At 50.2% G+C, this 6,534-nt stretch overlaps 1 long non-coding RNA gene across 1 annotated transcript in view; it reads right to left on the minus strand.

Moving 5' to 3' along the window:
• Positions 1-4,123, minus strand: part of LOC102026948 — a 15,309-nt gene extending 11,186 nt beyond the window's left edge. Inside the window, exon 1 of the long non-coding RNA XR_259749.2 lies at positions 3,774-4,123. This is a non-coding gene — a long non-coding RNA (uncharacterized LOC102026948). The remainder of the gene's footprint in view (positions 1-3,773) is intronic.
• Positions 4,124-6,534: the final 2,411 nt, after the last annotated feature.

The raw sequence follows: 6,534 nt of genomic DNA on the forward strand, positions 1-6,534 counted from the left end.
ATAAACCTTTCCTTCCTTCATTTTGGGCGTTGGGTATTTTGTCTCAGCAACGAGGGAAAAGTAACCAAGACAACCTGCACCCAGTGATCTGAGGTACGGGCAGCAGCGGGACAGGGTTAACAGCACGCAGATCTCAGCAATCTGTACACTGCACCTCCTGCAGGCTGGCCTGGCAAGCTGTGTGAGCTGCAGCTCGGCAGGAACGCACGCCAGGGTCCCCAGATGAACTGGGCTTGCTTCACTTGTGAAGCTGCGGAAAGAAGCGGCAGAGTGAGGCAGAGCAGAGGGAGCGCGCCTGGCACGGGACTCTCTCGATGCTGTCTGGCTGCCCAGTCCTTTCAGCTAAGTGACGACTTAGTAGGAGCCCTGGCAGCGCTGGGTGCCCTCTCCCAGGGCCGCAGCCCGGGTGAGTCTGGGTGTGTGCTGTCCCTCGGCCCTGCTCAGTGTAAAGCCGGAATCGCTGGCTCTATAGTCAGGGTTCTGCAGGCAGAAGGAGAGCAGGAGAGGAGCTGCGACGCAGCCAGGACTGAATGGCGGAGTCAGGGCCAGCACACTCCGGGTTCCCTGGGGCCGGAGAAGTTCCCTGAGCACACCCTGACACTGCCGCTCTCTCTCCTTTTCTAAAAGGCAGAACAGGGCATTTCCTTCCCGCCTTCCATTTCCTCTTTCTCTTCCCACCTCTCCCCTCCACCTTCCCATAGTAAATCCACAAAGCCACCGAGGACTGCTACCTGCGGGGCCACCGGGAGGGCGGGAGTAAGCGGACACCCTCCCGGCCTGACCCACACTCTAAGGATTCTGGCCCAGAAAGAGTTAAGTTGTGTTGTTTGGACGTCCTTTCACATTATCCAGATTTGGCTTAGAGATAGAATTATACTACTAGACTTGACTTTTCTCCTTAATTTACAAAGAGCTCTATGACCTCAGACATCCCAGCACTTGGTTGGAATTTTCTTCACAGTGCAGTTTATTACAGGGCAATTTGGGCAGGCGGAGCTGCAACCTGACTCCTCACTCAGGCTGGATCTTGGCAAAATAGAGGCCGCCTGACCACGGAACTTCTGCTCGGGTTCCGACAGCAGCCCTCTGCTCCCGGGGCTGGGGTGGCCGCAGGAGATCAGCTGACAGGGGCTGTCGGTCGGCTTCTTGTGCTGCTCTTTCACCTGACTGAAAACTATCTCACAGCGATCAGGGCTCTCTTTCCAAGGATAGTGACACTGCAGTGTCTTCCAGAGTCCTTCAGCTCAACACGCTCCTCCCTTTAAGAACTCTTCACAAAACACAGGAAGGACAGAGAAAAGTCTATAAGGCTGTGACATCACAGAGAGGAAGAATGGCCTAGTAAGGAGAAGTCCACCACCCTCGCCGCGTGGACGGAGCCTGAGTGGCCTCTTGTCCATGTCCTCCTCTGCCCAGGATGCTGGGAAGCTGCTCTGGAGTAGAGCTGTCTGTCACTTGGAATTTAGGCCTAATCGTCTGGGATTTTTAGAAGTTCTATTTCTTGCTAAGCAGATTTATCCTTGCACATGTCTCCTCAGTCTGTTATTGCATCCTAAGGTATATCCCCACTTTGGAAAATAATTCATTCTTTCTTGCTACAAAAACAAGCCTAATTTAAAATGTATTCACTCGGGGCTGGGGATTTAGCTCAGTGGCACAGCACCTGCCTGGCAAGCGCAAGGTCGTGAGTTCAATTCCTGGTACCGGAAAAAAACCAAAAAAAATAAAAAATAATAAAATGTATTCACTGGCTGAACATGGTACCACACACCTGTAATCCCAGCACTCTGGGAGGCTAAGGAAGGAGGATCGTAAATTCAAGCCCAGCCTGGCAAAGTTAGCAGCTTAGTGAGACCCTGTCTCAAGATAAAAATTTAATGAAAGGGCCAGGCGTGGTGGCGCAAGCCTGTAATCCCAGCACTCAGGAGGCTGAGGCAGGAGGATCGTTGCAAGTTTGAGACCAGCCTAGGCTACAAAGTGAGCTCAAGGCCAGCCTGAACTGCATAGCGAGACCCTGTCTCAAAAAGAAAAAAAAAAAAAAAAAAAATTTAATAAAAGGGCTGGGGATACAGCTCAGTGGCAAGGCCTTGCGTTCAATCCCCAGTACTGCCAAAAAATGTTTTTGTTACAAGAAAAATAAATCATGACAACCAAGGGCTTACATCTTAACTTTTTTGTGTGTGAAAAGCATAGCGTTTTGGAAGCGGACTTGGTTGTCCTGAGCTCAACCAACGCCTTCGACTTTCCCAGCACGTGGGATGGAAGCAGGACAGGGAGGGCGAACGTCGGCAGTCTCAGATCGGCTGGGCTCTTTGCAGGCTGCCTCACCACCGGTGTGTTCCTTGCAATTTAGAGCCCAGTTACCCCGTCTGAAAAACGGGGAGAGACACCTGTGCCACAGATAACACAGGCAAGAAGGACTCTGCATGGTATAACGTTGTAGGAGGGTGCTTGTTTGGGGTTTATCCCAGAATCCCCCACTGGCTTGGCCGGGGTCCTCCCGCGCACGGCCCCGTCTTCCCTTCTCTCTTTGCTTCCCCCACCTTTCCCTCTCCGCTCCCTAGTGTCCCTCTTCTTCCTGGGAATGTTTTTCCAGTCAGATTCTCAGAGACCGCACAGAAGCTAAAAATACAGCGCAAGATGAAATGGATACCTGTGCACAGAGGCGGGCCTCCGGCTCCACACGTTTCCCAGAGGGCGCTCTGAGCCTGGGGAAGCAGGAGAGCAGAGAGGAGCAGCCGAGGCAGGAGGGTCACCCCCACCCTCTGCACCCAGTCGGGAGAGGAGGGGAGAGGGCAGCACAGCGCCAGCAAATCCTAGAACTGCATGAGAAAGAGTTTGGGCAGAGCAGAGCAAAGCAAGCCCAGGAGAGCAGGACTCGGCGCGGGGAGCAGGGCTGGGCAGCACTGCAGGTGGGCACTGAGGCGACTGAGGTTGTGCTGAGAGGAAGTGCGTCCTCCAACCAAGTACCGGGAGGGACGCGTACTCACCGTTACGCCTGTATCGCAGATACAGTGATACCAGGACCGGTAAGTAAAGAGATCAGTTTAAAATCTCAGCACTCTCTGCATGTAAGACTGTGTGGAAGACGAATTTAGAGCAATACACATTCATACCCACCAATGACTCCGCACACGCTCAGAAATAGGAAGATGGCGCGTTCACAGGTACCAGGTGTGGGGGTCGGAAGAACGAAGGGACTGGAGGGGGAGCCACTCCTTAGGCTTCTTCTGGGGTTCACGGAGGGTACAGCGAGGCCTCGATGGATAAGCAACCCCATTGAAGACTCGTCTTTCTCGCTAATGGAATTTTTTGAGCAGGGTAAGCGCTAGCACCTAACCTACCCTGTCACTAGGGGTGCTAGAGGCACCTACTTACACACCTGCTCGGCGGAACATCAGCCACTCCTCCACCTTCTGGCATGCACGTCTGCATAGAGGATGTCTTTCCTTCAGCCTGGATAAAGCAGCACAGGCTCTCCCTTCTCCTACCCTCACAAGACTGCTTCAGAACTAGATTAAGGGTAGCCACCAAGACAGTGGGCCGAGCTTGTGAGAGTTAATACTCTGCACCAGGGAACAAAATCCTACAGAGGGCGAACTACTTGTTTTCACATTCCAGGAATATTACTTCTGCGTTCACATTCCATTCTTTTTCCCCGTTGGGCCCCCTCTTTCTGATCACGTCCCTCTCATCCCAGGAAAGCCCACCTCCATTACCCCATTGTAAGCCCCAGGATGGGTCTTCTCAAATAGCAGGGATGTGAAACTCACCACGTTCATTTCACTCCTGCTTTGGCTGCTCTGACATCAGCCACTTTATGCAAAATTGAGTGTTCTAAAGACTGAGCAAAGCGTCCGTGCAAAGAGAGGCTTTCTTTTGTTAGCTGGGCAGACTAGCCTTGTTCCTACAAATGGTTCAAGCCAACACACCTGCTACCCGGTTTCCAGGCAGATTTTCATAGCCATAGGTTGTCTTTGGCCAATGGAAAGAGAAAACAAACAAAAGTATCCTAGGCTACCCCCACGGACTCCCAAACTAGGATGATTTCTGAAGTCTGATCTCAGTTTAGGTTCAGAATGCTAAGGCTATGCTAAGGCTTCTAGCTCCACATTCCAAACAACAGGGCAACGTTGGAGTTCCCTTTTCCCAGGCCATTATGTAAGGCAAAGGACAACAGAGAATTAAAAGCCTTTGCCTTGAGAGAAAAATCCTTCGGATTCCACTTCAAGTGGAGCCAGTGATACTCAGCAAGACAGCATCCTCCCCAGGTGTCTGCTGGGGGCTTTAACAGGGGAAGGCAGGGACGGGTCCATGGTCTAAATCAGAAATGTCCGGTTCTTGAAGCAGGACAGCAAACGCAGGAGAGCCGGTCCAGGGCTTACACACACTTGACTGGAATAACGGACTCATGGCCCTCTGTGTTACAAGGCAAAGAGGGTATATCCTTTATGTGTGTGTGGGAGTTTCAGAATACTAGAAAATGTTCGTAATATTTTAAGTAATAGTTAGCAAATGATGTGCTCTAAATACAACTCACGTTTCTCTTTTTGTCTTGATTTTCAAAGCAGGCAGCTATGCTTTCTTTTTTCACTAGTTCCCTTTAGCATAAATATGCTCCTAGCATTACACACATACTTCATTATTCGATGTTTGTGTCTTTGCTCTTGATTTAATAAATTCAATTTCATACCTCTTTTATTATACTTGTCCCAATCTCCTGTTTCTTTTACTTATTTGTTTGTTTGCCTCTTTGAGACAGGGTCTTGCTATATAGTTCAGGCTGGCCTTGAGCTCACTTTGTAGCCCAGGATGGTCTCAAACTCACAAAGATCCTCCTGCCTCATCCTCCCAAGTGCTGCAATTACAGGCATGAGCCACCACGCCCAGCTCTTGCTCGTTTTATGATGATTAAACACCCCCCATCTAATTTGGAAGAATAAATACAAAAGATATTTGTTTGTTTGTTTGTTTTGAGACAGGGCCTCACTATGACTCCAGGCTGGCCTCAAACTGTCCATCCTCCTACCTCAGCTCCCTGCTGCTGGGACGACAGGTGTGTGCCACCACACCTGGCTAGATATGCATTGTTTTAAAACAAGAATAAAAGTCCTGACTTCCAGTCAATGAAAGATCTTTCTTCCTGTTTTCGGTGAAAGTGATGCTCTTAGAAAGTGGGATCAGGGGGCTGGGGATTTAGCTCAGCGGCAAAAGCGCTTGCCTGGCATGCGCAAGGTCGTGAGTTCGGTTCCCGGTACCGGAGAAAAACCGAAAAAAAAAAAGAAAGTGGGATCTGTGGGAGGTGATGAGGGTGGGGCCCGCATGCATTGGACTACAGCCCTTATTAAGTAAGACACTGTAGGGGCTGGGGATTTAGCTCAGCGGCACAGCACCTGCCTGGCAAGCGTGAGGTCGTGAGTTCAATTCCCAGTACCAGAAAAAAAAACAAAACAAAAAGAAAGACACTGTAGCGTCTGCTTCCCTTATCACTCGGCTGTCTGCCACCTCAGGACAGAACAAAAGATGGTCATCCACAGACCAATAAGCGGACCCTCGTCAGACTGTGTCTGCTGACACTAGACCTTGCACTTCCAGCTTCCAGAGCCATGCGAAACAAATATCTGTTGTTTGAGCCACCCAGGCTATGGTATATTTGTTATAGAGCCTGAACTGACTAAGACAGTCCTATCCTGGGCATCTAGAAATAACACAAGAAATTAAGTACATAGATGAGTTCAGAAATAAGACAAGGAAGTCCCTAGATGCCAAAAATGGAGCAGAAATGAAAAGCCCTATCAAGAAGCAAGAGAGTAAGTGGTAAGGCAGACGACTCATCCGGCGGCCTTGCCTTGAACCAGAGAAGAGAGCAACCTCTGAGCAGATTCACCCTCCTAGGTGCAGGGCGTGGTGACTGGAACTCACCTTGAATTTACCCCCTTGTGCCACCTTGCTTGGTGCCCTTGTGTAGGACCCAGGAGGCCTGACAGGTGTCCTCAGAGAGGCCCAGGATTGGAAATAGGCCTTTGATGCAATGCATAGAGTTGAAATGCATACATGAAAGAAGGACATTAAGTCTTCATCCACGGAGGATGATGAGCTGATTGTACACCCATGTGCACAGCAGCAATAGCCAAAAGCAATGACTGCAATAGCCCAAATCCTGACGATAGAACCAAGCGTCCATGGACGGGTGCACGGATGGACAGATGTGGTGAACACGTGCAGTGGGATAGTAGTCTTAAAATGGAAGGAAAGCCTGACACATGTGGCAAACTGGATGGACCTTGAGGGTGTTAGACTAAGTGAAAGAAGCCAGTCACAAAAGGACAAAATAGTGCACGATTCCACTTCCGAGGCAGCACTTAATATAGTCAAAAATTCACAGAGGCAAACAGTGGAATGGTGCTTGTCAGGGGCCGGGGGAGGGAGGGATACATTTAATGGGTGCAGAATTTCCGTTTGGAAGGATGAAAAGGGGCAGATGGTGAGGGTGGTCGTGCAACAGTGCGAATGAACTTCATGTCCCTTGACCGC

The sequence above is a fragment of the Chinchilla lanigera genome, unplaced genomic scaffold, assembly GCF_000276665.1.
Source record: "Chinchilla lanigera isolate Chin_1 unplaced genomic scaffold, ChiLan1.0 scaffold00008, whole genome shotgun sequence".
NCBI lineage: Eukaryota > Metazoa > Chordata > Mammalia > Rodentia > Chinchillidae > Chinchilla > Chinchilla lanigera.